General features: G+C 40.0%; 1 protein-coding gene and 1 long non-coding RNA gene across 3 annotated transcripts in view; one reads left to right on the top strand and one right to left on the bottom strand.

Annotated features, from left to right (window-relative positions):
- Positions 1-9,907, top strand: part of LOC146400096 (uncharacterized) — a 127,007-nt gene extending 117,100 nt beyond the window's left edge. The window contains exon 3 of the long non-coding RNA XR_014816175.1: positions 7,798-9,907. This is a non-coding gene — a long non-coding RNA (uncharacterized LOC146400096). The remainder of the gene's footprint in view (positions 1-7,797) is intronic.
- AMPH (amphiphysin) overlaps positions 1-21,397 on the bottom strand; it is a 172,193-nt gene that overhangs the window by 112,158 nt on the left and 38,638 nt on the right.

Below are 21,397 nucleotides of genomic sequence, written 5' to 3' on the forward strand. Positions count from 1 at the left end.
GATGAGAAGACTGAGACTTACAGGTATAGACCAAATGGCCCCATGTCACACAGCTAGAAAGTAATAGAGCTCTCACCAAAAATCCAGGTCTGTCCTTTTAATAATCAATTGCTTCATGATGCTAAGCTTGGGGATTATTTCAAGTCAAGAGACCACACATTCCTTGCACCACTGACATTTATGGTATCCATGCATATGGACAGGTGGCTCTCTTAATAAGGATTTGCTTTTATATTGCAAATCCACTAAAAATACAAAAGTAATATGATGAAGTGGATGTCCACAGACAGTTCTTCTGTTTCATACGGAATGCTGCTCATTAAATACTATGACAAAAACGTCCATAAAAATCTTTCCTTTCCTACTGACAGGCTACTTTGCAATGGTACCTTGCAGTTCTTGCCATCAAGTATAAAAGCCATTTCTCTAAACCTTGAATTTGAACTTGGTCATGTGATTTGCTTTGGCCAATGAAAATTCTATAAATTTTAGACAAGCTGAGACTTGAAAGTCACTACTGAATGGCATGCCTTCTTGTACTTAGGAACCTTAGCTCATCCCTCTGGACAAACCCAGGCTAGTCTGTTGGACAATAAGGCACACGCATCTGAGTCATCCCACTGCACAAGTCAAAAAAAAGTCAACCACCAACCAAGTGAGTATGGTCACCCTAGACTGTCTTGCGCCAGCCCAGATGCCAGTAACTAAGGCTGACATCAGCCAAAATAACCTAGACCACAGGAACTCCCCACCTAACCTATATAATTGAGAGAAATGATATGTTTCATTTTAAGCCACTAAGTTTGGGGGTGGTTTGAAGTGATAAATTCATTAACTTGAGATGTCCAGTTTTCTTTATCTAACAGTAATCTTTTGGTGTTCTGACTACCTGGTCTTTGCGGCCAAAACCCCTACACATCGTGGCTTCTCCCTTGCCTCTTCAGAGCAGGCCCTCAGAGCCATCTGAGAGGCTGTGACCCAGGCTTAAGTCCTCAGTTTTTTCCACCAAATAAAACATACACTTAACTTTTAGTTTTTGCATTGCTTTTCGGTCTACAGACTGAATGTCCATGTTCCCTAAAATGCATGTGTTGAAGTCCTAACCCTCAAAATAATGGTATTTAGAGGTGAGGGTCTTTGGGAGGTAATTTGATTTAGATGATGTTATGAGAGTAGAGGCCCCTGATGGGATTAGTGCCCTTATATGAAGAGGAAGAAACTATAACCGCCCCCCTCTCTCCATGTAGCTGAGAAAAGGCCATGTGAATATACAGAGAGGGCTGCTGCATATAAGCTAGGAAGAGAGCCCTCACCAGATAGCAAATTTGCTGGCATCTTGACCTTGCACGTCCAGCCTCCAGAACTGAGAGGAATAACTGTCTCTTGTTTAAACCACTCAGTCCATGGTATTTTCTTACAGCAGCCCAAGCTGCCTAGGACAGAAGGCTCTCCAGAAGAGATGGGACTTTGGCTGAAGAGCCAAGAGACAATAACATGAAGAAGTTACATGGATGGAAACAGAGGTGGGGAGAAAAGAAGGAACTCTTTCCATGGATCAAAAGACAGAAAAATGAAAATGTCAGGAAGGCAAGCAAGGGGAAACTTCAAAGTACAGAAGGAAAAAACTTCCCCATTCAATCCTAAGCAAAACATATTGACAATTTCAACTCTTTCCAACAAACCCTGATATTCAAAAGAGAAAGTCATCTTTCTCCAGCAGCGCCAGGCAGCTGTCTGACAGGGTGAGGTTTTACTAACTGCTCTGTGGTTTCCTTTTTTTTCATTAAATAGATTAATATTTTGGCCATGCCTGTGTCATGTAGAAGTTCCCGGACCAGGGATGGAACCTGAGCCACAGCAGCAACCCAAGCCACTGGAATGACAATGGCAGATCCTTAACCTGCTGTGCCACAAAGGAATTCATAAATCAATTAATTTTAAAACATATCTTAAATTGGGATAATGTCATTATAGTACTGGGTGACAGCATTGAGTTGGAATTGCTAGTTCATAAATATTTATTTTTACCTACCGGCAAAGCAGAAGAGAAGAAAGAGAAACTGACGAAACATTCAAAAGCCTTCCACATTATGAAAGTGACAGAAGCGAAGCAAAAGTACAGATTCTCAAACACACAAAGGGGTGTTAAAACTTAGGAAATAAAGCGGAGCAGAAGGATAAGAAAAGGCGGAGAAACACAGAAATATCTTTTATTTGTACTTTGTTATTATAAGAATAGAGCAGCACAAAGGATAAAGACAAAACAACAACGTGAGGGGTGTGTCCTCACAACTCCTCTTCACCTTCTTTTAAGGGAGAAAGCTTCTCTTGAAACAGATTTTTAAAGCCATCATTAGTCCTAGATGCATCTTCCTTGAACATTTCTGTAAATTCTTCTTACTAAGCATCACCACCAATACTGAATTCCATAGTAGTTACTTGAGGTCAACTACATTCTCACCCAATTGGGAAACCAATCGTTAAGCATTTTATGTTTTTCTATTTGAATTAAACTCTATTTTTCCTGGGGAAAAGGATCAGAAAGAGGTTTTTTTTTTTTCAGGCTTATTTTACATAGTAGATGCTCACTAAGTATTGAATGATGAAATGAATGAATGAATAGTAAGTGACTGAATGGAAGAATGGGTTCTGTGGCTCATTCAGGGGCAGCTTGTTAACTGCACAAATAAATGTCTCGGAAGAACCAACAGATCTTTACCCTAGAGGAAATGACTTTTTTTTCTTTTTATGGCCATACCATGCAAATGGAAATTCCCAGGCTAGGGATTGAATAGGAGCTGCAGCTGTAGCCTATGCGACAGCACAACAACCCAGATCTGAGCCACATCTACAATTTATGCCACAGCTTGCAGCAACGCTGAATTCCTACACACTTAGCAAGGCTAGGGATCAAACCCTCATCTTCACAGAGACAATGTTGGGTCCTTAACCTGCTGAGCCACAATGAGAAAAGACTTTCTAAGTCAATGCTTTTTTTTTTTTTTTTTGGCTGTGCCCACAGCAGTGAAAGTTCCTGAAACAGAGATAGAACCTGCACTACAGCAACAACCCAAGCTACTGCAATGACAACACCAGATCCTTAGCCCACTGCCCCACAAGGGAACGCCAGTCAATCCTTTTTCATTCATTTATTTCAATCGTTTATTCCCAAATCCTATTAGAGAAATCAGTAGGCCAATAAGGAGCACATGATGATCAAATTATTTCATTTCAGGGCATTTGGTAAGTATCCACTCTATACTTTTCCCAGGAAGTTATGAGGTCCACTCAAGAAAAGGCCTGAGTTAAGTAACTTTCCAAAAATTAAAAAACCAAATGGTGGTAATACAGGGAAATTTGAATAAGGGAATCTGATTCCCAGGACCTGAGCTTCCTATACAGTAAGCTGCACAGTCTCTCTCTTAGAGGGACTCAGTAAATATTTATTGAACAAAAGATTTACAAGAATACATGATCTGAGGCTTTAAAACACCTTGAGGAGAGCAATAATATGTGCATTTTGTAATGACTCATTATTTGAAAACAATAAATATAATCCAAAAATAATTACCAATAATTTTGATTCAGCTATAAATGCTATTACAGAAAACACAGAAAAGTCTAAAGAAAACAAAAATCTTTATAATCTCAACTACTGGCAAAAAACACTACATCTGACATATTTCTTCTTTTTCCACTGCAATTACTTATTATTTTTTTTACATGACTGGAATCCTATTTTTCTTAAAATTAAAACATCAATATAGTTTAATAATCCAAATCCCATCTATTTTGGCTGATAAATATAATCTACATTATGCAATCATTAAGAAGTAATTCATGGCACCTAAGGCAATGGTCTAAAACCCAGCAATGACTTTACATACAAATATTCTCATCATAATGTTATTTGTAAAAAGAAAAAGAAATGCCCCCAAAATGGAAACTGCTAAATAAAATACAATGCAACATTATGCATTTTATTATCATATAAAGTATTTTTTAAAATCATCATACACAATTTCTACTGCTAGATAATATTTAGTTATAAGTGGCCTATGTTTACATGTGTATTTGTATCTATTTGTACTGCAAATTCTGTATTTATGTGCTTATACATTTGTCCTAAAGAAAATAATTACCATTATGTGAAAAACAGAATTGCCTGAAAGAAGCACCTGGCATTAGTGCAAAACACAGTCAAACTAACTGGGGTTGGGGACGGGGAGGAACCAAGTAGCATGAAGAGTAACAACCACTGGGACAGTTTCTTCTACTTTCTAATAAATTGGTATTTCATATATTTAAGAACACAGGGAAGCTCCTTTTAAAAAAAATTTGCAGGAAGTCAGAATTCAGAAAGGCTTGGGATAAAAAGTCAATCAGGGAGGGGAAGGGAGTGGGATAGACAACGAGCTTGGGGTTAGTAGATGCAAACTATTACATTTAGAATGGGTAAGCAATGAGGTCCTGCTGAACAGCACAGGGAACTATATCCAATCTCCTGAGACAGACCAAGATGGAAGATAATACATATATAGATATATATAAGTATAACTGAGTCACTTTGCTATACAGCAGAAATTGGTACAACATTATAAATCAACTATACTTTAACTTTTAAAAGAAAGCCAATCAGGCACAGGGGGCTGAGAGGCAGGGAGTAAGAACAGAGTAACCACTGTGAGGGGTTGGTAATGAGTGTCCCATAGAATGGGAGCCACAGCACTAGAGGTGATAGAAAAGTTGCATGAATATGTCTTTTAAGATACTCTTTACCTAGGTTTTTTTTGTTTTTGTTTTGTCTCTTTAGGGCCAAACCTGCCGCATATGGAAGTTTCCAGGCTAGGGGCAGAATCAGAGCTGTAGCTGCCCACCTACGCCACAGCAATGCCAGATCCAGGCCACATCTGCAACCTACACCATAGCTCAAGGCAATGCTGAATCCTTAACTCCCTGAGCGAGGCCAGGGATTAAACCCACATCCTCATGGATACCACTCGGGTTTGTTACCACTGAACCACAACGGGAACTCCTTTATCTGTTTGGTTTTTTTTAAAAATTAATATAGAGATGCAAGTAATTTTCATAAAACAGAAAAACAAAATGTCCCAGTTATGGCCTTATGTAAGGCCATACGCTTCTTGGAAACAAATTACTGACACAAATGAAATACATTTCTTCAATCTAGAGAATAATTCTCCAGAACAGCACAAATTTTACATAACACCATGCCCAGTGCCAGTGGGTGTCCAAGACAATTCTAACACAGCAGCCTGCCTGGAAATTGCCCTAATGAGTCCTGGAAATTGGATGCCCCAGACTCATTAGCTGGTTCACAAGTTTCTATCCACCCAAAGCAGCTCTTTGGTGGAGAAGCATCACAGGAGTAAAACTAAGAAGATCTTCTAATAAGTAACATATTCCATATTAGCCATGGAGACTAGCTGGTGAGGCCAGTCTTTAGGCCTCTTGGTTTTATTGAGCTGATAGTTGAGACAATATATTACCATCCAGCCAGGTTAGTTGGGGTGTGGTGTCTGCATGAGTCAGAAATCAAAAACCACTTATTGGAGTTCCCGTCATGGCGCAGTGGTTAATGAATCCAACTAGGAACCATGAGGTTGCGGGTTCGGTCCCTGCCCTTGCTCAGTGGGTTAACGATCCGGCGTTGCCGTGAGCTGTGGTGTAGGTTGCAGACGCGGCTCGGATCCTGCGTTGCTGTGGCTCTGGTGTAGGCTGGTGGCTACAGCTCCGATTCAACCCCTAGCCTGGGAACCTCCATATGCCGTGGGAGCGGCCCAAGAAATAGCAACAACAACAAAAGACAAAAAGATAAAAGACCAAAAAAAAAAAAAAAAAAAAAAACCACTTATTTACAATTGAGGGGGTGGAGGAGCTAAGAAGCCAAAGAAGCATGTGAGGTGTTCCAAAGACCAGCAACTGGGCAAGCAGCTCCCACACTTGAGCTAGAGAGAGCCCAGGCACGAAGGTCACCTGACAGAAGGCAGCATCACAGTTGGTCAGTCCATGGGGAGATGGACCTAGGAAGGACACATAGCCACACCTAAAGGAACCACCCCAGGTGAAGCAGAAAAGAGAGGAATACCCCAGTTTCACCCTTGGCCACCCTCCAAGCTCCCAACAGTGTCTTGCAATGGCCAATCCAGCTGGCCAGAGCCTGGGAAATGGAGCCTGCAGGGTCCAGCTCCCTTCAATCAGAGAGCAGCAGAGGGCAAGCAGGCTCAGGATCCTTGCAGGATCTAAACTGCATCACAGCATCACTGTCTTCCACTCTGAGAAATCATTTCCTCCGCCTGCATTGCTATGGTGCCATCAAGCTTATACAAGAGAATGAAATCCATCATCATCATTAGTAATAGTAGTCCCATTGACAAAATGGTCCTAAGATTGCTATTCATTACATAACCAGCAAGTACCCTCTCTTGAAGACTCTGAAGACAATTTTTTCTGCTGTTCTCAGTATCAAAATGATTGGTACGTCCCTTAAGTAACTAGGTAGATTCAGGCTTAATGGACACTGGATGGTGAAACTGCCTGGCTTCTTACATCACCCTGTCAATCACAGCTGCACTACGACTCTGCTTCAGTCCTCCTCCACTGTTGCTACTTTTTCTTCTTTTCTCTTATTTGCTATTTTGTACTTTTTACATTTACTATAAGTTGACTTAAATCATTCATGGGACAAGCAGGAAAGAAATACATACATGTATATACACATGCCTACACTCATAGAAGTGTACACGCATAATTTTGAGCACAGGCTAATGGCAGCCATATATAATACAACATAAATCCAAGGGATAAGCTTTGGTATCCTGCCAAATTATACTGCAAGGCTAACTATCACCCCTTCATTTGTCAGTCATGCTGCAACTATTTATCCTGTGTTTTTAATTTACTGTTGAACATTATAAATATTTATGCTCTACTTTGTTGACCTAGCCAACACAGACATTAATGTTTAGGTAGTTAAGTCTGCCAGTACTTTGTGGTTTCTTACACTGATTGCATGCTTAGGGAACTCTTTCTGATCTTAAGATCAGATAAATATTAATTTCTATTTTCTCCTGATTGTTTTATGGTTCCTTAAATAAAAATAATTCAAGGCATAATAACAATAATAATAATAGATAATAAGAATAATTATAGGCGCTCCCATCATGGCACAGAGGAAACGAATCCAACTAGGAACCATGAGGTTGCAGGTTCGATTCCTGGCCTCACTCAGTGGGTTAAGGATCCAGCGTTGCCATGAGCTGTGGTGTAGGTCGCAGACACGGCTCGGATCCTGCGTTGCTATGGCTGTGGCATAGGCTGACAGCTACAGCTCCGATTAGACCCCTAACCTGGGAACCTCCATGTGCCATGGGTGCGGCCCTAAAAAGACAAAAGACAAAAAAAAAGAATTATAAAACATAATAGCAAACATCATCATTAATAGTGAACAATTATATGGGAGCTGCTTTGTAGCAGATATTGTTCTAAATCATAATACTTAGCAATAAATAATATAATGACTCATTTAATGCTTACAACTACCCTAAGTAGCTACTATTACCATCCCCATTTTACCAGTGAGAAAAATACAGGCATACAGAAGAGAGGTAACTTGTGCAAATTCACAGAGCTAGGAAGCGGCAGAGCCAGAATTTGAACCCATGCAGGCTGGCTCTAGACTGTCAAGGCTCAAACACAACACCATGCTGCCTCTGGGATGGATGGTGATGTACAATGCAGGACAAAGATTTAAAGTTCTTTTGTTTCTTTCTTAAGTCAGCCAACAATCCCAGGATTACTGAAGCATCCTCATTTCCCGTAGTCAGTGACATCAACATTATCACACATGTTCTTATTTTCCTTGACTTCACCATGTGGACGACAACAGAGATGAAGTACCGCCTTGCTATTTCCATCGTGCATGTCCAGATTCTGACAATGGAGAAGGCCATCTATCAAAATCCCACAACTGGAGATTTCTGCCCCACACCATCTGGCCAGAAGTCCCATCAGCCTCTGGGAAGGTCCATACAGACAGCAGGATCCTCAAAGCACAAGTGAACACTCCTAACAATGCCGAAGATGAGAATTCCTGCCAACTACTGCTTTCTCATTAGAATTCCTCTAATGACAAAACTCAGGAAACTGAAATGAGAGTCTCGATCAGCAGCTGATGTTCACACAGACTTTGCCACTTATAACCCAGAAACAGCTGGCCTGAAAATTGGGACCGACAAGCCAAAAAAGCCCATTTATTACAAAAATAAATATTAATGGGACAAATAAAAGAATGAAAGCACTGATTAGCAACACTATGTGGTAGGACTAGGGGTGAGTTTTTTTATTCTATTTTTTCCAGGCTTTCCAGATTTCTATAATTAGCATTCATTCCTACTACATACATTTAAAAAAATCATTATTATAAGACTTCACAAGGACTTATCCTGGGTGTTTTGTTGCATTCTTCCTCTGTGAACAAATATGCTTTGGGCCTTACTCTGTGTGGACCCTCCATCAGGCACTGTGGATAGGGAATAAAAAAATGTTTAGTCTGCTTTGTAATAATTTGATGTTTTAACCAGGAAAATTTAGTCATGAATATTTTGTGATTAATGCTACCAACAGATGACTAGATAAAGAAGATATACAGATACAGATAGATAGATAGGTAGATAGATATACATACAATGGAATACTATTCAACCGCTAAAAAGAAGGAAATAATGCCATTTGCAGCAACAAAGATGGTCCTAGAGGTTAACATACTAGGTGAAGTAGGTCATTTAGAGAAAGGCAAACATCATATGAGACCACTGATACGTGGAATCTAACAAAAAAATGATACAAAAGAACTTACAAAACAGGAACAAACTCAAAGATTTTGAAACAAAATTCATGGTTACCAAAGGGGAAGTGTGGGGTGGGGAGGGATAAACTAGGGGGTTGGGTTTGATATCTACACAGGACTACATATAAATAGATGGGTAACAAGGACCTACTGTATAGCACAGGGTAACCTCCTCAATAATCTGTAGCCTCTATGGGAAAAGAATCTGAAAAGGAATGAATATATGTCTATGTATAAATGATTTACTTTGCTGTACAGCTGAAACTCACACAACTTTCTAGGTCAACTATACTCCAAAAAATGTTAATTTGTTAATATTTATACATATGCAAAATAGAGGGTGAACATTGTGTCACAGCCAGGATTCTAAGGGACATCATCAAAGGACAGCTTGATGCTCTTTCCACCTTGCCTGGCCCTCTCTTCTCCACCACCCAGCTTCTGCTATCCATCCTTTCTCTGTTCTTAGGTGACATTCACCTGGGATTAGAGCCAAAGAGGAAAGACTCCTGCCCAGCTAGTCCTCTCCACACCGGATAGGGATGTAGTAGGTACCTCCTCCAGCTACTGTGGTGGATATTATTCACCATCCCTAAATAACCCTTACAAAGGAACTTCTACATTGGTGAATGTTTTCTAAGCCTCTGGTCCTGACTGCCACTAAAATTTCTAAACACCTTGAGATGTGGCATTGTGTAAGATCACAGTCCTGAACCAATAACTAAAACACCTTCACTGATAGCCTTCAAAGTAGTCATCCAATGCTGGAGAACTCAAAACCTTCCATAGGAGCCTATATCACTTTGGAGAAGTCTAATGGAAGGAAGGGAGACAGAGAGTAGGAAAGTGGGGAGGGTTCATGAGAGGAAGGAAACAAGATAAAAAACTTTTTATCACTGAGCTCCACAACTCCTTCGGTAATTTCTCTTTATTGGTTCTTCTAGTTCATTGCATTAGGGCAGAACTAATCCCTTCTCCACATGACAGCCCTTCAAATGTTTAATATCCTCAAATATTAAATCATGGAAATTTTCCTTATAATGCGTTGCTGTTCTGTCTTCATTATTTTTTCTTGTTTTCATATTTATCCACCTGAGAATACCTAGTATGAGCTATCTGGGGTCTTCCAGGAAATCATCTGGTTATGAGAATTAGATGCCCAGACAAGGCTCATCTTCTCTTATCAACCCAGAGTACATAAGACAAAAGAAAGAAGAATGAAGGAGTTCCCTTGTGGCTCAGTGGTTTAAGGATCCAGTGTTATCACTGCTGTGGCTCTGCTTATCGCTGTGGCACAGGTTTGATTCCTAGCCAGGCGAATGCCTTGGGCATGACCTGAAAATAAAAAGGCAAAAAGATAAGGCATAGAGGGTTACTCACTGTTCTTGTCCATGTCTATTTCTAAAGAAAAGGTTTAAGGATGAGACAGAACCCCCAGCCTCATGCTGGGAGATCCTCACTTAGTTCTTTCCAGCATCAAGCGCAAGGAAAGTGAGGGGCATAGCACAGCATATCTCTGAACACAGACTTGGAGACAGAATCTGGGCTCTGCCATGTAGCAGTTATGCGACCTGGGACAAGTCACTTCCCCTTTCCAGAATCCATTTCTCACCTCTAAATGGAAATGATAAAGTCTACCTAATAGGGTTGCTTTGAGGAAACAAATAACAAAAAGAAGGCTCGAAGTATGCTTCTTTAAGAAGTAATAATAGTGACTAGACATAGTTCCCTGTTCTACACAGCATAATCTCATGCTTATCCACTCCAAATGCAATAATTTGCATTTATTAATCTCAGACTCCCAGTCCATCCTACTCCCTCCTCCTCCCCCTTGGCAACCACAAGTCTGTTCTGAAAGTCCATGAGTTTCTTTTCTGTGGAAAGGGTCACTTAGCTATACAGTAGAAATCGACAGAACATTGTAAACCAACTATAAGAGAAAAAATAAAAATCATTTTTAAAAAAGTAGTAATAGGAGTTTCTATCGTGGCTCAGCAGTTAATGAACCCAACTAGTCTCCATGAAGACTCGGGTTCAATCCCTGGCCCTGCTCAGTGGGTTAAAGATCTCGTGTTGCCATGAACTGTGGTGCTGGTTGCAGATGCAGCTCAGATCCTGCTTTTCTGTGGCTATGGTGTAGGCCGGCAGCTGCAGCTCCGATCCGACCCCTAGCCTGAGAACCTCCATATGCTGTGGGTGCGGCCCTAAAAAGACAAAAAAAAAGTAATAATAGTTACTAATATTATTTCTTAAAGAAGATCCGTGTGAGATTCTGGTTTACCTGTATTTTCATCTACACACAAATCATTTTTACCAGAGTGTGAGGAAATTTGGAAATAGATTTTTAGGTAGCAGATATAGGCAGATGATAGGCTGCTTCCAACCTAAAATTTTATTATGCAAAAAAAAAGCTATAAACAAATGACATCCATTTCATTTTTAAAAATCAAAAGGAAAGAGAGGAAGAAGCTACATGGTGGAAATTCCCAGATTTCCAGTTTTCCAAACTGTGTGCAGAGGAGGTGAACTACCCCAATCCCGGGCAACCCTCATCCTCCCTGGACCACAGTTCTGCCCTGTCAGAGACAGGTCTGCCTACTGGTCCTCTCTCCTCCATATGCAGATGCTAAGCATGGAATCCAGTGGAAAGGATGGGCCTCTTCTGTAAACTAACCCACCTGCATTCAGGCTTGTGTGCCTCATTCTCTTGTGAGCTTGATTAGCACTAGTCAGCTGCAAAGAATTCTGAGATACCCACCAAGGTCCCTGAAGGCGGAAACATCATTTTTTGGTTTTCCACAGAAAACCAGAATTTACAGTGCCTAATATACTGCAGAGTATAACGAAAAGTTATTGAACAAATGAGAAGGAAAAAGAAAGGGAGAGAAACAGAGACAGGGATAAAGGAGAAGGGAGGGATGAAGGGAAAGAAGAAGAAAAGGGAGGAAGGAGAAATAATGAATGAATCAATCAAATAACACCAGAAAAGCCTCTCAGGAGCTGATCCTATAGTCCTCTCTTGGCAAAGTCCAAGGGCTTAATATTAGAAACAGGCACAATAATTGTGCCAGTTACGCAGGCTCTCCTATGAGTGACAAGAGATACAAGCATATGTACCCAGTAATAAGTGGCAGAGATGGGCCTGAGATCGCTTGCTGACACTGCTGTGTGGAACCAGAGAAGCCTGCATTTTTATAGCTGATGTCCTTCAAGTAACCTCAGCTCTTTCAAGGAGAAAATCACACCCACCACTGCAAAGTCGGAGAGACATCAAGAATAACCCCGTGCGAATGATTATGGAGGTGCAAACGAAAACCGCAATGAGCTATCACCTCATGCCCATTAGAGCAAATATTACCAAAAACGCAAGAAATCACAAGTGTTGGAGAGGATATGGGGAAAAGGGAACCTTTATGCACTGTTGGTAAAAATGTAACTGCTGCAGCCACTATGGAAAACAGTATGGAGATTCCTCAAAAAATTAAGAATAGAATTATCCAGCTATTCCACTTGTGGCTATTTGTCCAAAGAATGCAAAAACACTATTTCAGAAAGATATATGCACATGGAACCAACCTAACTGCCCACTGATGGATAAAGAGATAAAGAAGATGTGATGTGGTTTTGTGTGTGTGTGTGTGTGTGTGTGTGTGTGTGTGTGTGTGTGTGTGTACACACATACATATAGATACACACATATATAGTGGAATACTAGTGGTAAAAAGATGAAATCTTGCTGTTTGAGACAACATGGATGGAATTCTACTTACACCCCAGGGAAATCACAGACTAAGACTGCTGCAAAGGCTCCTGGGTCCAATGTCCCACCCCTCCTTTGCTGTGGTAGGGCTGGGAGGTTCTAGCACTGGAAAGATGCCTCAGGTGTGTTTGGAGTGAAGGGAAAGGGAGACAGAACTGGCTCTAAGAGACCAGGACGTAGGATTCAGGGACCTGGGAAAGAGTAGCACCAGATTCTGGGCGGACTATTGTACCAGGGCTTTACCAGCCCTGCTCTTTCCAGCACCCCAAGTCTTTTCCATCCACCTCCCAACAGCTTCTTGTCATCACTTAGCTACTGACTGTGCCCCATACCTTGATATCAGAGGGTTATATATATTAAGTAAAATATATAGTATATTAAATGGTGGAACATGCCATGGAAAAGAATAAAGAAGGGGTGTTCACAAAGGCCTCACTTGAGAAGGTAATATTTGAATCATGTCCAACATTGTTTTCTAAGAGCTTTATTGAGGTATACCTGATATGCAAAGAATTGGACATATTTAATGTATATAATTTGACAAGTTTGGACACTCTTGATACCATCCCCACAATCAAGGGAACTGACATTACAACACCTACCAAAGTTCTCTTAGATCTCTTTTTTATTTTTGCTTCTTTTTGATAACAAAGTGAACCCTGCAGACAAATATGAGGGTCACTCTAGGAAGATGATGCTTTAAGGGCAAAAGCCCTGAGGTGCCACAAGGCTATCAATCAGTAGAGGGTTGGGGGCTGAGCCAGGGGGAGAGGAAAGAGACAAGGGGACAAGTCATACAGGGCTCTGGAGTCATTTTTTAAGGATTTTTGCTCTCTTTCCAAATGAAGGCACTAGATCTTCAGAACCCAGGAGAGCCATGATCTGATTCACCTTTTAATAGGAACAACAGAGCTCCAAGTGAAGAGTAGCAAAGTAAATGAGGGACCAGGGGACAGTTTAGAGGCTCTGCAGTAACTCAGGCAAGACATTGGGGTGGTGGCAGTAGATGAGGCGGTGTAAAGTAGAGGGATTCTAGATCTCTTTTAAAAGTTGAGCCAGGTCAGACTGGCTGAGGAACTGGTTGAAGAGTATGAAAGAGAGGGGTTGAGAATGACTCCACATTTCTGGACTGAGCAACTCAAAAGATGGGTATATGCTGAGACAATGAAGACTACAGGAGAAGTTTTCCAGAAGGAGCTGGGAGCTCAGTTTTGCACATGTTAAGTTTGAGATGCTATCAAACACCCGAGGAGAGAGGTTGAGTAGGTAGATATACAGATCTGGAATTGAGGATTAAGGTCAAGGCTGGAAATAATACTGAGAAATATCTGTACCTAAATAGCATTTTAAAAATAATGTGAGAAAAAAGAATGTATACATGCATGTATAACTGGGTCACCATGCTGTATAGTAGGAAATTGAGAGAACACTGTAAACCACCTATAATGGAAAAAATAAAAACCATTATATAAAAAATAAAAAATAAAAATAAAAATTAATAAAATATGAGATTAGATGATGGCCACACTAAGTGATTAATATAGATTAAAAAAAAAAGTTCAAGGACTGAGCCATGGGGAAAGCCAAATGAAGAAAATAATTCAAGGATGAGTGAATGATAAACTGTGTCAAATGGTTCTGAGCAGTCAAGTAAGTTTATGACTGAGAACTGACCACTGAATTGAACATGTGAAGGTAATGGATGACCTTGACAAGAGCAGTGTAGGTGCCATGGTTAGGGAGAAAGCCTGACTGGAGTGGGCTCAAGAAAGAAGAGGAGAAATGAAAAACACACAGATTGGCAATTACCAGTGGGTGGTCTATGTACCCCTGGTGGGTCCTCAGGACCTTTCAATTGGTCTGCAAGATCAAAAATTTTATTCTCTCATGAGAGTATAGCGAAGTTTTCCTTTATTTTCTCTTGAGAGCATAGTGAAGTCTCTATGATGTGTGATGACATCTTTGCTTTTATAGCCAATGGAATGTGCACCTATATATCTTTGTGGTTTTAATTTTTCTGCTTCAATTTCTAAAATGGGTAATATCAGTGAATAGGAGCCAAATAAACCACAACTCTTTTGGTCATCAGTTGTTTTTAAGAGCACAAAATGGTACTGAAACCAAAAAAGTTTGGGAACCACACATACAGATCAGCAGATATACAGGTAGGTAGGTAGATGGATGGATGCATAGATGGATGGATGATGGATGGATGGATATATAGATAGATGACATACAGATATATCTAAAACTATGAATGAATAAGTGTCCCAAGCTGTTTTCTTCCACTTCCAACATTTGACGTTATAAGTCACCCACATGCATTTTTTAAACTATTAATCAGCCATCAGCTTGAGAGGATACAGTGGCCCAGGAGTTGGTATATCGCAAAGCTTTAGCCCAAAGGGGCATGTTGGAGAATACACAGAGCATAGTCAAAAGCAGACTCAGTGCAGTCTGTGACTGTCTGAGAGGCTCCATTCTGAAAAAAAAATTATTATTTTTTCACTGCCTGATTTTAAAATGCATGTGATCATCCCACACTCAAGTACAATTTGGCACTTGGATTCAAATTCTCTGTATCTTCATTATATTTTTGTTTAAAGCAAAATTCAGCTCAGTTCTCCATACATAATAGTAAACAATGCATAATAGTAAACAATAGTAAACCAGGAATAGTAAGTTCCTGGTTTATTACTAATGGGAATAGGGAATTCTCTTCATAAAATGCCAAAATTAAAACAATCACCACTATCCTATTTATTCATTCTCAAAGTCATATTCATCAAAGCCCCCCTTCACTCAAAGCATCCAAGAGCCCAAGATCACATTTCTATATTTCAGTGTAGTAAAAAGAATACAGACTTGGAAGCTCCATAGACCTGGGCTCCACCACTTCCTGACTGACCTTGCCAGTTACTTAACTTCTCTGAGATTTAATCCCCTTTCTGTAAAATAGAGATTTCAAAAGTTTGTGAAGGTCAAAAGAAGCATGCTTTACAAAGTGTGTGATATACAGCATAACAAATGGTAGATATTAAGGAAATGGTAGCTTTTTAAAGTATTTCAGTAATAGAGCATAAGATATACCTTTAAAATGGTGAAATTATAATATCAGGACACTTACAATAAGCAAAGGTATACAATGAAGGGTTTGTGGGATAAATACATACATAAATATTCATGTTCTATCAGGTCCTTAATTATTCAATACACATTTATTGAGTCCTACGATATGTAGACAATGGGTGTACTGAAGGGAATAAATCAGAGTCCCTGGCTCGGGTAAGATCATGGTATAATAGGTCTAAATAACCTTCAGTATAACTGCAGGACAGAGGGTATATGGCTTTGAGGACCATGCACCAGGGACCATGGAGGCAGAGGAAGGAGGAGCAAGGAATCCTCACACTGCTAGCTGCCCACTAAGTCCTGCAGTCTTCTTGACATAGGTGATTGTAATAAGGAAGAACAAATCTGACTCTATATTGGAGCTGTTCTACTTTAACCTTTGTATTCTCTTGCTTTTGCTATAAGAATGTTGCTTAGAGCCTGAAATATCTGTATATTTGAGCCCATCCTCAAGGCTTTGACCTTTGAAGGTGTAACACTTTTCCATTCTTATGAACACAGAATAACATTTGTGTTGTTGGAGGCTTACAGGAACATCATGACCTGACCTATGTAGACAGCTGCAAGAACAAAGGCTACCAAGAAGTTTAGGACAACCAACCACACCCCCCTTCCCCTTTTAGTATAAAAGAAGTCTGAATTCCAACTTGGAGAAAATGGTTCTTTTGGGACACTAGACCACCGTTCTCTCAGTCTGCTGGCTTTCCAAATAAAGTCGTTATTCCTTGCCCTAAAAACTCATCTCTAGATTTATTGCCCTGTTGTGTGGGAGGAAGCAGGAGCCTGGACTAGGTAAACTTCCACCCACTAAGTCCTGCTATCTTCTTTAAATGAGTAAAAACCCTTCAAAGTTGTCCCTAAAGAACTCCCCCTCCCACCATCACCACTGCCACAGCTCTCAGCTCACTGAGTTCTGCCTCGTAATGACAAAATTAGAAAGAGATGGGATAGTCATGGTCTTTTGAGGATCTAGGATTTGAGCCTCATCTGCCTAAATCCATGAAAAATGAATGACTGGGTTATAATCTATTTTTAATGTGATTTTTATCATCAATAGCTCCATTTTTGTCTTTTATTTTTATGACTATAGCTGACTTACGGTGTTTTGTCAATCTTTGCTGTACAGCATAGTGACCCCGCCATATATATATATATATATATATATATATATAATATATATGTATACACACATTCTTTTCCTCATACTGAGTGACCTGAGACATCACAATAAGAACATTGAAGGGATAATGACAAAGATGGATTCCACATTTTTAGGATCATCATAAGCCCGTTTGTTTTCGTATATTTGGTGTTTCAATCTGTCATGATGATTATCCCTTCAATGTTCTTATTGTGACATCTCAGGTCACTCAGAGCTCTCTAGAGTTGGCGTCTGTGTCCTTTGGAAGGGACCTGTTAATCTTGGATAGCTTCCTTGCTTTGGAGGATGACATGATATGCCGGACTCATCTTGAACATTTCGTGGCCACACATGGAATCAACTGCTTCTCCAAGGAGCCCTGGCTAGGAAATTTTAGTAGGAAATGGTTCCTTTGAGTAATATATGGGTCTCTGTTACATGGATGTCACTGCTTCCAAGCCTCTTCGCTAGATAGCAATAAATCCCTCTAGATGTGGTCATACTCATCAGGTGTCTCTGCAGGCAGGTGAGTCATTTACTAATACCTAATACCTCCCTTGTCACATGATACCATCCATGAGGGACTCTCTTCCCTGGAGGCAGTTTTTCTGCCAAACGTTGAAGCTCCTCCTTAGAGATAGGTTCTTCCTTCTCTGGTGGGTAATTCTTGGCATTCAACCGTGTATGATGCTGAGGGGTGGAAGAAGGAAAGGACCTCCTAGGGATTTGGAAGGCTGGCTTTGTGATCAGAAAACTGGGAAATTGACATTCATGGGCAGCAAGCTTCCTGGAAATTTTCTCTCTGAACTCTCTTGGGTGCACATCCTGATTCCACTGCTCCTTCAGCAGAGACCTGAGCAGATGGAGCTGTGTCCTCATGACTTCTACCTAAATAAAGTGGCTGTTACATAAGTATCTGGGCTTGAACCCCATGTTCCAGGGCAGGGGTGTGTTTTTTGCCGAAGAGACCCCAGGTCTACGTTTTCCCCCATGTGCCTCAGGTTTGAGATTGACCTCTCTCTCTTCCAAGTAAGAATCACAAAATACTCATCTTGAATTCTCCATGACAACCAAGAAAGATGGCAATGTCCAACTCCAGGAAGCAGCAAACTTACATAACCAGACACTCCGAGTTGGAGGTCAATGATTCATAAGCACAATAATAACAATAACATTTCACGCAATTACATATTGGATGCTGGTTTAAGGAAGGAACTGTATCTCATTCCCTTTCATAACAGTGCCTTATGGGATAGATACCACTGTTGTTCCCATTTTATGATAAGGAATCTGAGAATTTGTGAGGCCATGCGGCCCACAGCTATTTAGAGTTAGTCCAGAGATTTAAACTCAGAGATGTCTCACTCCAACCTCCAGACACTAAACTCTTACTCTTTGGAAAAGAGTGAATAAACATCCTTCTTCCAGGGGGTGTGACCGAGGGTAGGGGGTATAAGTTGACTACTGGCTGTCATCTGGAGGGAAGGAGAGATGAAGAAATCCTGCTAACTATGGGAGGACACTAATGGAGTGTTTGCAAAGACAATGCAGCTAGATGATGAAAGCAAGCTCTGAAGTCATCTGTGTACATAGCTGGCTTAAGAAAAATACATTATTTTCACATATAAGAATATTTGAAGAAACAATGTGACAAGTGTGCTTTATACTAGATTTTGATGTTGTTTTACACACCATAGACCCAAATTTAGCCTAAGCTTTTTAATACATGGATCTATTAAATAGCCTTGCAGTCCACTGTGCCAGTGGAATTTTCCTGTCTGCTCTAATAGGCTATTTAAACACAGTGAGGGCTATTTTTGAATATCCTTCATCATTTAAGGGCCATATATGGCAGAGTTTCTAAATCTCAATAATGCTTCAGTACTGATTATTTCTCCTGATGGGAAAATTAAATATAAATGTATGCTTAACTATGGAATCCAGCTACACAGTATTTCGCTTACATAATCCTTAAACCAGAGGACAGTGAGAGTGCAGTTATCCTGAGAGATTTTTTTTCTAAGCTTCCTCTCTTTGCACTGAGATAACAGTCTCACATTTCTTTTGAAATTAGATTTCATCTTTTTTACTTTAAAATCATCTCATCTTTCTAATAATGACACAATATGTTAAATAACACCTAAAAGATGGCTGAGTAAAGTCCAGACATGAGACTAAAACCTGCCTATTACAACCAAGTACTTTAACAGGAAGGCAATCATCCTAGAATTTTTTTAAACGTGGAAATTCTTTATTATGGAAATGTTTTCAACATACACATAAAGTAGACTTAACAGTATAACAAGCCTCCTACACCCATCACCCACTGCTGTCATTCTTGTGCCATGTGTCCAACCCATTCTCACCAGAATTTTTTAAAAGGGCATTCTTTGAGAAAAACAAACCTAACACTAAAATACCACTGGGACCTGAAATTTGGTATTGTGTAACAGAGTGATGTAAAGTGACAGTATCTGACTTTGGTCCTGTGGTGAGAATCATGGAGGCGTCTCAAATCAAGAGCATCTGCTACATTTCAAACCTACTCTAGATAGTAACGCACGCTTGCAACAAATCAAGATGAAAAGTGCCAACTGCTCATGAGTCAGCTGTAAGCAACACAGATTGATCTTTTCTCATACATATACCTGCATTCACGTGAAAAAAAAAAAAAAAAAACAAAACCCAAGATGGAAGGAGTGGTCTAGAGCCAATGCAGCCAACAAGATGAAAGTATGTGACCCAAACCTGGAAAATGTATAGACATATATAAAAAAAAAATCTCCTTATCCATGTCTTTGCCATTTACTGTTGACCTACTCTATCCCACATCCTGTGCTAAACCCTTCACATATCTCTTTAATCTTCAACAAAAGAACTGATTTTAATCATCAATTTGCAGATGGAGAAAGGAAGGCTTAAAGTGATTAGATTACTTGTTCAGGGGAGACTCAATTATAAACTGGGTCCTCCTGACTTCAAAGTCTGCATTCTCTTCCTATAATGCACTTTGGTCCCCAAAATTGACCCAAACATCGTTAATTAATATAAATGCACACATATACACATGCACACACACAAATAAAATCTCCACCTATTCTGAATCTCTAGAGTGTTAATGAACAGAATCCTACATAGTATCTGGTTAAAACCTGAGCTTCTTTACCAATTTTATAACTTTTGTATGACTCCTTAAAGGACTAGATAAATCAAGGAGCTAAAGCCACACCAGTCTGTTCACCAGGCTCCAGACCCTTTATCGCACTTTAGACCACCTTATCTATATCAGGAAAGAACTTTGGGTGCCTATATTTCCTACAGCAGGTAAGACACCAGGTTTGGCAATAGTGACTATTTAGTGCCATCAAAGAACAGTCTCGAGGAGTTCTTGTTCTGGCTCAGTCGATTAAGCACCCAACTAGTATCCACGAGGATGCGGGTTCAAACCTTGGCCTTGCTCAGTGGATTGAAGATCCAGCATTGCTGCAAGGTGTGGCACAGGCCAGAGATGCAGCTGAGATCTGGCACTGCCATGACTGTGGCGTAGGCCTGAAGCTGCAGCTCCAATTCAACCCCAGCCCAGGAACTTCCATGTGCCACAGGTGGAGCCCTAAAATAAAGAAAAATCTTGACGTCAACCTGGAAGTATGAGGAGGTACTTCAAGGGAAATTGTCAGCTTGAAATTCCTGGGTTATCAGTGGTATTTAAATACAGGTAATAAAAGACCCTCTAAAACCTTAATAACATTTGTACTAAAATCAACTGAAAAGGGATTTGGAGAGACTCTGACTGTCACCTAATGAAAGCTTGCAAAAGACACTACATTATAACCTAGGATAGTCACTGTGGGCTGAAAAATGCAAAGTCCTCTGAGCTTATTTCTTTGAGCAAGACATTTAACAATTTTCTCAAACAATGAATGAAACCTTCAAATGGCACCAAAAAGTGGTACAGGGATGACCCTGCTGTAATTAACTAAAACATTAGATTGTGCATATATAATATATCAGTGCCTTTGGCCCATTCCAAAAGAAAATCTTCACAATTACTGTGACTGCCAACTGTGTGGTCAATTAACCTTCTTCTTGGATTTATACACTGTCTCTTGTAGTTACTTATGAATCTTCATTCTCGATCCCCAACTGAACTGCAAATTATTAAAGTACAGATGTCATTTTAATACGTCTCTTTAAATTTCACAAAACACTCAGCACACAGTAGGGACATAATAAATATGCTGGCTAAATAATATAAATGAAAGGCTTTCGAGAGGCAGGGAACCATCAAGTGGCTTAACAGTGGTTCAAGCATTGAATGATTTTTGTATTTGGGGATTTATTTCACACTAGTAAAACAGAATCTATGCTTTCAGTGTAGGAACATATTTACTAAAATGCTTTTATATTTTTTTTGTCTTTTTTTTGTTGTTGTTGTTGTTGTTGTTGCTATTTCTTGGGCCGCTCCCGCGGCATATGGAGGTTCCCAGGCTAGGGG

The sequence above is a fragment of the Sus scrofa genome, chromosome 9, assembly GCF_054392235.1.
Source record: "Sus scrofa isolate SSC_HxYL_T2T_F1_AM1 chromosome 9, Sscrofa_HxYL_maternal_Yorkshire_Landrace_v2.0, whole genome shotgun sequence".
Lineage (NCBI taxonomy): Eukaryota > Metazoa > Chordata > Mammalia > Artiodactyla > Suidae > Sus > Sus scrofa.